The sequence below is a fragment of the Capricornis sumatraensis genome, chromosome 5 (assembly GCF_032405125.1).
Source record: "Capricornis sumatraensis isolate serow.1 chromosome 5, serow.2, whole genome shotgun sequence".
Classification (NCBI taxonomy): domain Eukaryota; kingdom Metazoa; phylum Chordata; class Mammalia; order Artiodactyla; family Bovidae; genus Capricornis; species Capricornis sumatraensis.
The window spans coordinates 15032370-15043676 of NC_091073.1; positions in this window are offsets into that span (position 1 = coordinate 15032370).

Below are 11307 nucleotides of genomic sequence, written 5' to 3' on the forward strand. Positions count from 1 at the left end.
TTCTCTTGGACTTCAAGGAGATCAAATCAGTCAATCCTAAAGGAAATCAGTCCTGAATATTCACTGAAAGGACTGATGCTGAAGCTGAAGCTCCAATACTTTGGCCACCTGATGTGAAGAACTGACTCATTGGAAAAGACCCTGATGCTGGGAAAGATTGAAGGTGGGAGGAGAAAGGGGTGACAGAGGATGAGATGGTTGGATGGCATCTCCGACTCGATGGACATGAACTTGGGCAAACTCTGGGAGAGAGTGAGGGACAGGGAAGCCTGGCATGCTGCAGCCCACGGGGTCGCAAAGAGTTGGTCATGACTCTGACTGAACAACACAAATACACAGAGGCAAGCAGTTGTGAAGCACAACCTCCTTGTACTAGAGGAACTGCACTGAGGGGTTTCAGCAGCCTGGCCTTGGCTGATGCTGCAGAAGATGCACTGGGCTCGTCTCTGGATGCTGGGTAGCCTTCTGAGTATGACCCCTAGTGTGATAGCTGAGGCTCTCTGCTCTTAGAAAGTGAGCAGGGTAGGAAACACCTTGGCTACCCATCCACTGATAGCCTGTTCCTGATGCAGAGCACCCAAAACCATAATTTTATTATTTTGTAGCCAGGCTTCTCTTAATACATCTCCTGTCCATAGGGTTGGTATAGTTAAAACAAAGAGGTAGCAACTAAGGTATCTATTAAACATGTAAGGCATTCTGACTGTATTATATTTGTTATATATTGAGTTCATCTCTTTGTGAACACGATGTTTGACAAATATGTAGAAAGACAAGTTTTCTGCCCTGGGATGCTTATGTTCCAATGTGGACAAACAGACAGAGGGGATAGATCTCTACGTGGGGAAGACTTGGCAGATAGGGAGAGGGTGCCAAGTGAGAAGAGAAGGAAGCCTGAAATCTCTGGGAAAGTGGGGGTGGGGTAGGGAGGGGATAGAGGACTTTTTAAGAAATCTTTTAAAAGTAAACATGAGGTTTAGCCAGTAAAATACTTTTGAAAGAATACTTTTTTTTTTTTGAGAGCAGAGGAAAAGGTTAAGAAAAATGAATCTCATTGTGATAATAATTATATATGTAGTGAAGCAGCATTAATAGTTTAGCAGTGGCTGGTGGCTCAGTGGCAAAGAATCCGCTTGCCAATGCAGGAGATGTGGATACGATCCCTGGGTCAGGAAGATCCCCTGGAGGAGGGCACAGCAACCCACTCTAGTATCCCTGCCTGGAGAATCCCGTGGACAGAGAAGTCTGGCGAGCTACAGTCCATGGGGTCGCAAGAGTCAGCTTAGCTACTCTTGACTAAGTAATGTTAGTGTACTTTAGTATGACTTGGCTACTAAAACAGCAACACAATGTATTGAAGCTACCACATGCCAGACAACCAGCTAGACCCCCATGTATATATTACTTCACCGACTTTGAAAGGCTGATTTAATGTCATCACTTTATGAAAGTGGAAACTGAGGTTCAGAGGCTAGGGAACTCCCCAGAATGACACAGCTAGTGAGTGAGCATGAATTCTAAGTTAGATATGACTTCAAAGTCCAGGCTTTTACTCCATGCTCCCCTCAAAGCAAAGAGATTCTCAAGGAATGAGGAATAGACAGGAGGGTTAGAGCACAGTAGGGTTAACTGTATACCCGGGCAACAGTGCAATATAGCCAACTCAGCATTTCAGGGGGTGCATGCATGTGAGATAACTCGCTTTGGTCATGTCCGACTCCTTGTGACCCCATGGACCGTAGCCCACCAGGCTCCTCTGTCCATGGGATTCTCCAGGCAAGGATACTGGACGGGGTTGCCATGCCCTCCTCCAGGGGATCTTCCCAACCCAGGGATCCGACCTGCTTCTGCTGCACTGGCAGGCGGGTTCTTTACCACTAGTGCCACCATGGGAAGCCCAACTTAAGCGGGTACATTTTCTTACGTGAGAAAAAGTAGAATCAATGATGATAGGTTAAAAGACTGAACTGAACTGCATTTATCACTAGTAAATAAAATCTGCTGAGACTGATGCTAACATCCTGGAAGGACGGCATAGGGTGTGACCGTGGAGAAAAAGAGCAATGAGGAGAGATGGACAGGATTGGGGCCAGCCTCCTGAGGAAGTGGGCGGGGAAGAGCCCTGGATGTGCAAGGCAGTGTACCTTTCACTCTTTAAATTTATTTCTAATTAGATGACAATTGTTTTACAATATTGTCTTGGCTTCTGCAGTACAACAATGTGAATCAACCATAAACATACATATACTCCGTCCCTCTTGAATCTCCCTCCCACTCCCTCATCCCATCCTTCCCTCTAGGTCAGGACAGAGCACTGATCTGAGCTCCCTGTGTTATACGCAACTTTGAGTCTGTACTCGGGCTTTGCTCAGCTGTGTGCCTCTATTTTGCCCCAAATGCATAAGAATCCACTGGCACGATAATCTGCCAGTCTATCTATTCTGTCCTCTTCCATCTCTTTCTGAGACAGATCTGAAGCAATTTTTATCAAAATATATTTACTCAATAAAGTTAATAAAATTTTAAAAGGAGAGACATCACTTTGCCAACGGAGGTCCATGTAGTCAAAGCTATGATTTATTCAGTGGTCATGTATTGATGTGAAAGTTGGACCATAAAGAAGGCTGAATGCAGAAGAATTGATGCTTGCAAATTGTGGTGCTGGAGAAGACGCCTGGAAGTCCCTTGGACAGCAAGATCAAACTAGTCAGTCCTAAAGGAAACAGCATATTACTGAACATGTAACAACGGACTCGTCCAAAATTGTGAAAGGGGTACGTCAAGTTGTATTTTGTCACCCTTCTTATTTAACTTATCAGAGTACATCATGTGAAATGCTGGGCTGTATGAAACGTAAACTGAAATTAAGATTGCCAGGAGAAATATCTACAACCTCAGCTATGCAGATGATACCAGTCTAATGGTAGAAAGTGAAGAGGAACAAAAGAGCCTCTTGATGAGGGTGAAAGAGGAGAGCGAAAAAGCTGGCTTAAAGCTCAACATTCAAAAAACTAAGATCATGGCATCTGGTCCCATTGTGCAGGCATGCTTACTAAGTTGCTTCAGTCATGTCCGATTCTTTGCGACGCTATGGACCATGGCAGGTCAGGCTCCTCTGTCCATGGGACTCTCCAGGCAAGGATACTGGAGTGGGTTGCTGTGCCCTCCTCCAGGGGATCTTCCTGACCCAGGGATCGAACCCAGGTCTCTTACATCTCCTGCACTGGCAGGCGGTTCTTTACCACGAGGGCCACTTGGGAAGCCTCCAGTCCCATCACTTCATGGCAAAAAGATGGGGAAAAAGTAGGAACAGTGACAGATTTTATTTTCTTGGGCTCCAAAATCACTGTGGACTGTGACTGTAGCCACAAAATTAAAAGATGCTTGCTCCTTAGAAGAAAAGCTGTGACAAACCTAGAGAGTGTAGTAAAAAGCAGAGACATCACTTTGCCGACAAAGGTCTGTACTGTCAAAGCTGTGGTTTTTCCAGTAGTCATGTATGGATGTGAGAGTTAGACCATAAAGATGGCTGAGTGCCAAAGAAATGATGCTTTCAGATTGTGGTGCTGGAGAAGATTCTTGAGAGTCCCTTGGACAGCAAGAAGATCAAACCAGTCAATCCTAAAAGAAATCAACCCTGATACTTTAGCCACCTGATCTGAATAGCTGACTCACTGGAAAAGACCCTGATGCAGGGAAAGACTGAAGGCAGCAGGAGAAGGGGGAGACAGAGGATGAGAAGGTTGGATGGCATCACTGATTCAATGGACATGCGTGCATTCTAAGTCACTTCAGTCATGTCCAACTCTTTGTGACCCCATAGACTGTAGCCTGCCTCTTGTCGAAAAGAATCGGACATGACTTAGCAACTGAACAACTAACAATAACAACAACAACAAGGCTATTAAAAAGCAAAATGATTATAAACTTACTTGCCATCCTCTTTCTCAATCCCTGACCCTCAGTCAGCCCTCCATCACACAGTCTCATACTTTGAGATCTAACTGAAAACTCTTCACCAATTTGACTCTTCTATCTTGTTCGTCTATAATTTCATGTGCACAAATTTATTATAGCGTTTATCATATTATCTTGTCTCCAGTGTACTTGACAAAGGATCTGACATCTGTTAGGTACTCAAATAGTTACTGAGTGAGTGGAAAATTAAATGAAAATCAGAATCAAGGAAAATAACAGAAAGCTAGTATTCTAAAAATACAGATTGAGATAGATTTTTGTGTTGAACATCAGATTTGGCTCTGAAAGTCAGGGTCAAAAGAAACAGAAAAATCACATTATCATTGCCAAAAGGAAAAGGAACACATATTCACGGGGAAGCAGCGCTTATACCTAATTATACATAAGGAACTTTTGGGGGCATTTTAAGTAATATGTTCTAAACTGATTTTTCCAAGCAGGAGTTTCATATTAAATAAAGAATACTGTACTTATCTACAAAATGGTGACCAGGTTGTCAAAGAGTTACAATCAGAATTTCCCAGTACCACTGACACAAGAAGAACTCTAAATTTATGTTTTAAATGTGACTGTAGTACCAGGGAAAAGGTTTTGGCTCTGTTGCTGCCAAGTAATCACCCATCACTGTAATTCACAGTGGTATTATTTTTCAATCATTAGTCAAGCACCTTCTCTTTCAGCAAATTTGTTTTGAGATGCTGTGCTTCAGTATACTGAGCATGCACTTGGAACTGGGGATCCTTAGGTTCAATCCCTAGTTCTGCCATTTAGTCACTATGTGATAAATTATAGAACCTCTCAGAGCTTCAGTTCCTCATGTGTAAAAATTATGTCAACAGTAAAGGAGGCAGTATATGGGTGCCTTTACCACTAGCTTGACCTCAGAAGCCCGAGGCTGTGTTAAGTACCTAATAAAGTGGCCCTCATTGAGTAGCCAATCAATCAGTGATGGTTACTATTCAGGGCAAAAATCCAGTCATCCCCTGGTTGCCCTTAATCAGAACACTTATAACTGCTTCACACATTTTGGGGGCAATAGTGAGGAAGGAACCCCTTTCAGATCGTGGGCCTGGGGCTTGCTGCCTTTGACTGCTGCTCTGATGATTTACTGGCTTCCCCAGTGGTTCAGTGGTAAAAGAATCTGCCGGCCAATGCAAGAGACACAGGAGACACGAGTTCAACTCCTGGGTTGGAAAGGTCCCCCAGAGAAGGAAATAGCAACTTACTCCAGTGTTCTTGACTGGGAAATCCCATGGACAGAGAAGTGTGGCAGGCTACAGTCCGTGGGGTCCCAAAGAGTCGGACACGGCTGAGTGACTCAATGACAACAAACAATACTGCTGATGGTTGCCAAAACGATCATTATCTCAGCACTCGCCTGGAGGATGTCACCCTGGAACGTCTGCCTGCCTGAAGCCCTCTGCTTCCAGTGGTACACACCCCCCTCTCACCCCCCGCCCCCAGCATCTGTCATTGACACCCCGCTGGATAAGACAGCAGACTTTTCTCAGATGTATGCTTTCCCTTTATCTCCACAGCCGGCATCCTGGTCTTTATCACCGATCTTCACTCACCTTGTTCCAGTTCTTTCTATACAAATGACCAGGACAATCTTCCTCAAACTCTGAGTTCAGTGTTTAATGATCCCGTTTAGGAATTTTAGAGAGAAAATGTGCTAACCTGTCAGATTATGGGTCTACCCACATCAGTATTTTATTTCTACACCAAAATTTTGTGGAGAGTCTCCAAAGGTTTTGAAGATATTGATCAATATCTTATTTGGTATTTACAATGCCTTATTTAGCATTAACAACTTCCTCAGATCAGTTCAGTTGCTCAGTCGTGTCTGATGCTTTGAGAACCCGTGGACTGCAGTACACAAGACTTGCCTGTCTATCACCAACCCCCAAAGCTTGCTCAAACTCATGTCCATCGAGTCGGTGATGCCATCCAATCATCTCTTTCTCCGTCGTCCCCTTCTCCTCCCTTCAGTCTTTCCCAGCATCAGGGTCTTTTTCAATGAGTCAGGTCTTCACATCAGGTGGCCAAAGTATTGGAGCTTCAGCTTCAACATCAGTCCTTCTAATGAATATTCAGGATTGATTTCCTTTAGGATTGACTGGTTTGATCTCCTTGCAGTCCAAGGGACTCTCAAAAGAGTCTTCTCCAACACCACAGTTCAAAAGCATCAATTCTTTGGTGCTCAGCTTTCTTTATAGTCCAACTCTCACATCCATACATGACCACTGGAAAAACCATAGCTTTGACTAGACGGACCTTTGTTGGCAAGGTAATGTCTCTGCTGTTTTCAATATGCTGTTTAGGTTGGTCATAGCTTTCCTTCCAAGGAGTAAGCGTCTTTTAATTTCATGGCTGCAGTCACCATCTGTAGTGATTTTGGAGCCCCCAAAATAAAATCTGTCACCGTGTCCATTCTTTCCCCATCTGTTTGCCATGAAGTGATGGGACCAGATGCCATGATCTTAGTTTTTTCAGTGTTGAGTTTTAAGCCACCTTTTTCACTCTCCTCTTTCACTTTCATCAAGAGACTCTAATTCTTCTTCACTTTCTGCCATAAGGGTGGTGTCATCTGCGTATCTGAGGTTACTGGTATTTCTCCAGGCAATCTTGATTCCAGCTTGTGCTTCATCCAGCCCAGCGTTTCTCATGATGTAATCTGCATATAAGTTAAATAAGAAGGGTGACAATATACAGCCTTGACATACTCCTTTCCCAATTTGAAACCAGTTCGTTTTTCCATGTCTGGTTCTAACTGTTGCTGCTTGGCCTGAGTACAGATTTCTCAGGAGGCGGGTGGCAAATAAGGTGATCTGGTATTCCCATCTCTTTAAGAATCTGCCACAGTTTGTTATAATCCACACAGTCAAAGTCAAACAACACAAAGTCAAACAACTTGCTAAACAGCCTATTATCTGTTCACCTAGAATTTCTGTGTCTCTTTAGGACTGGTTTCTTGAAATAGATAATGATAAACTGCATGGTAGAGAGAGAGAGTCAAAGGAGAAATGGATCTTTTTAGGTTTAGTCTCATGCTTTCTGCAGGACTCTCCAGATGGCTTAGTGGTGAAGAATCTGCCTACCAATGAAGGAGACGCGGGTTGGATCCCTGGGTCAAGAAGATCCGCTGGAGAAGGAAATGGCAACCCACTCCAGTATTCTTGCCTGGGAAACCCCATGGACAGAGGAGCCTGGCAGGATACATCTCATGGGGTTGCAAATGAGTCAGACACGACTTAGCGACTGAACAGCAACAATAACAAGCTTTCTGCAGAGACTGGGAAACACTCACCTAAGGCATGTAAGCTAGAGATGCTTCAGCTGGGGTGATAACGGAGATCATGTGTTCATTTCAGCAAAGAAAAGAAAGTGAAAGTGAAGTCACTCAGTTGTGTCCAAGTCTTTGGGACCCCATGGATTGTAGCCCACCAGGCTCCTCAGTCCATGGGATTCTCCAGGCAAGAATACTGGAGTGGGTTGCCATTTCTTTCTCCAAGGGATCTTCCCAACCCAGGGATCAAACCCGGGTCTCTGGCACTGCAGGCAGATGCTTTACCGTCTCAGCCACCAGGGAAGCCACAAAGAAGTGGAGAGAAAAACACTTTGATCTGGTGCTTTCCGTTTGTCCCAGAAAATGGGACTTCAGAAGAAAGAAAAAAAAGAGAGAGAGAGATCTAGGCCCATATAGAAATGGTTAAGCTCTGCTTATGAGGTAGTATAGAAGTAACTATCTCAGTAGGCACCACTGACATAAGACTTTCTGTTCCTAAGTTTCATTCCCTTTTAACTTGTGGTATGTGCTCATTAGAAATAGACTCAGTATTTAGGGGCTGAATTCTGTCGCTTCCCATTTATGTCCTATATAGTTAAACTTCTTAGCTCTTCATCAATAACAAATAATTATTCATTGATTTCTGCAAGAAAACACTATAACCAGGCACTGTAACACAGGTAGGCTTGTGTTACATATGACTGCATACATATATAACTGCAGTGAACATCTGTAGGATTTTTAATTTCTTAAAGTTTTTGGCTGCCTAGCATCCAAGATGTTTCCTATCTGCAACAAAGTCCATTGTGTGGTACTGGAGTGTTGACAGGAGCATGAGACGGAAGTCTCTTTTCCCATCCCTCTTGTGCCTGGGGTATGCACATTCCATATGGGCTAAGATAATTTCTTCCCTTGGTATTTTTATCCTGAAAGCAGACACAAAGGCACAGGGATCATTTTGACATCTCTTGTGACTCAGGCAGACGGTAAAGAATCTGCCTGCATGCAGGAGACCTGGGTTCAATCACTGGGTCGGGAAGATCCCCTGGAGGAGGGCATGGCAACCCACTCCAGTATTCTTGCCTGTAGAATCCCATGGACAGAAGAGCGTGGTGAGCTACAGTCCATGGGGTCACAAAGAGTCAGACACGACTGAGCGACTAACACTTTCATTTCATTTCACTTTCATGGCAGCAAAGAGTCCACAGTAGTGTCCACGGGGCAGGGAGGGTGTGCTTGGCCAGTCTCCCACGGCTGGACCTTGAGTATGATTCTTCCTGTCAAGCCTCTGGTTCCTACATACTCTCTGAATCTGCCTCTCCAGCTGCCCTTTCTAGCTCGCTGGAGTTAGTTAGGTAAGACTTCTATTGCTTCTGGGTCACTAACAAAAGTCTGATCAACGAAAGGTAAATAAAGCTCCACTCCACACACACTGTCTCAGTGTTTCCATCCATCTCCCTGCAGCCCTTCTATCTCAGTAGAGCTCCCAGGATCGCGGCAGCAGAGAAAGCGTGTGAGAACTTACACTGGCTCTTACACGCTCTGGACCAGAAGCACACCGGGCACTTCCTCCCGTGACCATCAGCCAGCACCAGTCGCGTCACCCATATGCCCACACGGAGGCAGGAGTGGAACCTTCCTGTGTGCCCAGGAGGGAGAGGAGAGTCAAGAACAAGAGACACTAGACGCCTGTGCGTTGAGAGTACGGACCAAGTTCTGCTCACTGTTCAGCAAAGCAGAAAACGAGGGAAACCTGGAGAGTCAGAGGAAGTGTATGGGAAATGCGCTAGTGCCCTGCAGCGTCACTCTCTACCAGCGTCTCCTGAGCATCAGCCACCTCCCCTGGCTCAGTCTCAGCCACAGCATCCTGGTGGTTCCAGCATCTGCTGCTTATCAGTCCCAGGAGGGCTGGCTGCTGCAGCATTGCCTGTCTTCCCTGGACGTGAATGAAACGCTACATGGCAAGGTGTGCAGTCCCGCTTCCCCAGAGCATGAAAAAGGAGCAGAAGGTGGCAGCCTGAAAAGGCTCCGAAAGTCATGGCCTGGGGGTCAGACTTCGACTAGCAGGAGGTGGGGATGGGGAGAGAAGGTGGCAGATCTCTTCTCTTCCTCCTTCCCTCGAGGCGCAGTTTCTCCACACGGTCTGTCAGGAGACGTGCTGTGTCTGGCGCGTGGCAGACAGTGGCCGGCGTGGAGATCATTCGCCTTGTGTGGCTTCCCTGCTTTTCCTGCTTCATTGTCTTTTTCTCCTACGCCTGCTGGCTTGGGGTTACACTCCCAAATATAACACTGTAAGAAAAACCTCGCTTTCCTCTCCATCGCTTTATTCACTATTACTGCCACACTCGCAAGGCTACCCGGGTGGCTCAGGGGTAAAGGACTTGCCTGCCAATGCAGGGAATAACAGAGGCATGGGTTTGATCCCTGGGTCAGGAAGATCCCCTGGAGTAAGAAATGGCAATGCACTCCAGTATTCTTGCCTGGGAAATCCCATGGACAGAAGAACCTGGTGGGCTGCAGTTCATGGGGTCACAAAGAGTCAGACACAACTGACTACCCACGCACCACACTCGTGTTCTAGCTGCCAAACATGTAGGGTTTCCCCACATGCTGAGAATTTCTTCCATTGCTGGTGGACACCTACTTGGTGTCATGCAGTTCAATTCAGTCCCGACACAATCCACCTCAGGTTATCGTTGGACCCCACAAGGTGAGGGCTCAGGCTCGTTAAACTGTCTCCATGTCAGAAGCTGATCAAAACCGCAGGCTGCCCTCTTCACTTCTTAGCCACTGGCTCAGGGCTCCCAGGACCCACGTCTCAAGTTCAACAGTTTGCTAGCTCACAGAACTCGGGGAGATGCTTATATTCACTGGTTTGGCACATAATAAGGGCTATGATAAAGGATCCAGATGAACAGTCAGGTGAAGAAATACGTGCAGCCAGGTTCAGAGGGCTCCTTCTTACAACTATAGGTGTGTTCCCACGGCCCTTTGGCTAGAGGGTGTTGACGCAATGTCGGGGAAAAAGAAAACAACGTTCTTCACAAACATACACGCACGCCCCAGACTGATTGGTTCATTTTGTGCTTGGTAGATCAGACTTCAGTCCATAGGCACAGACCCTCCTGCTGTTGTCCCTGCTGCGGCTCCTACAGGGCCCACTGGCTTTCCTACCGGGAGGTGCCAGCCTTCTGTCGCCTCTGCAGGGCACAACTCTGTTCCTGCTGGTCCAAGCGTGAGTGGCAGAAGCAGGGGCAGAGGCTGCACTGGAGGGGCCCCACGTCCCCTTGTGTTTGGGCTGCTGCCACTGAATCCCATGGCGTTTGAAATGCCATAAGGAAAGTACTCTGCTTGTGGTGGCTGTGGTGTCTGGCTCTGGGAGAGCAACTCTCCTCCTGAGTCATGGGCAAGGCTGGCTCATGAGCTGAGGCCAGGGCTGGGACAGAGATGAAAGCTTTTCTCTCCTCTGCCGAACCCAGTTAGAACCAGACTCGCTGAGCCAGACCCAGCATTACAAATATTGTATTCACATGTAGCTTGATATAGTCATTTAGTTTCAGGGAACACCAGGGTTTTCTTGGCAATGGATTCTATTTGCCCCTGAAGACTGTGATTTTTTTTTTTTTTTTTGCTACCAGTTCACATATGAACTGTTGCCTCTTACATTGTAAAGGTCTTTCTCTTGCCATTTTTAAAGGACTTGTTTAGATTTTTATTTATCCATTTGTTTTTGGCTGCACTGGGTCTCTGCTGCTACACTGGGGCTTTCTCTAGTTGCGGTGCTTCTCTTGTTTCGGCGCACAGGCCCCAAGGCTCAGTAGTTGTGGTGCTAGGGCCTTGCTGCCCCTCGGCATGTGGGATCTTAGTTCCTGGACCAGGGGTCAAATCCATGTCCCTTGCATTGCAAGGTAGATTCTTAACCACTGGACCACCAAGGAACTTCCTCTCTTTCTATTTAATTTGATAAATACTTATTCAGCACCCTCCAGATGGCTATGGAGAATATAAAATTGGGGAGGGGAGGATGAACTGAGTGAGGA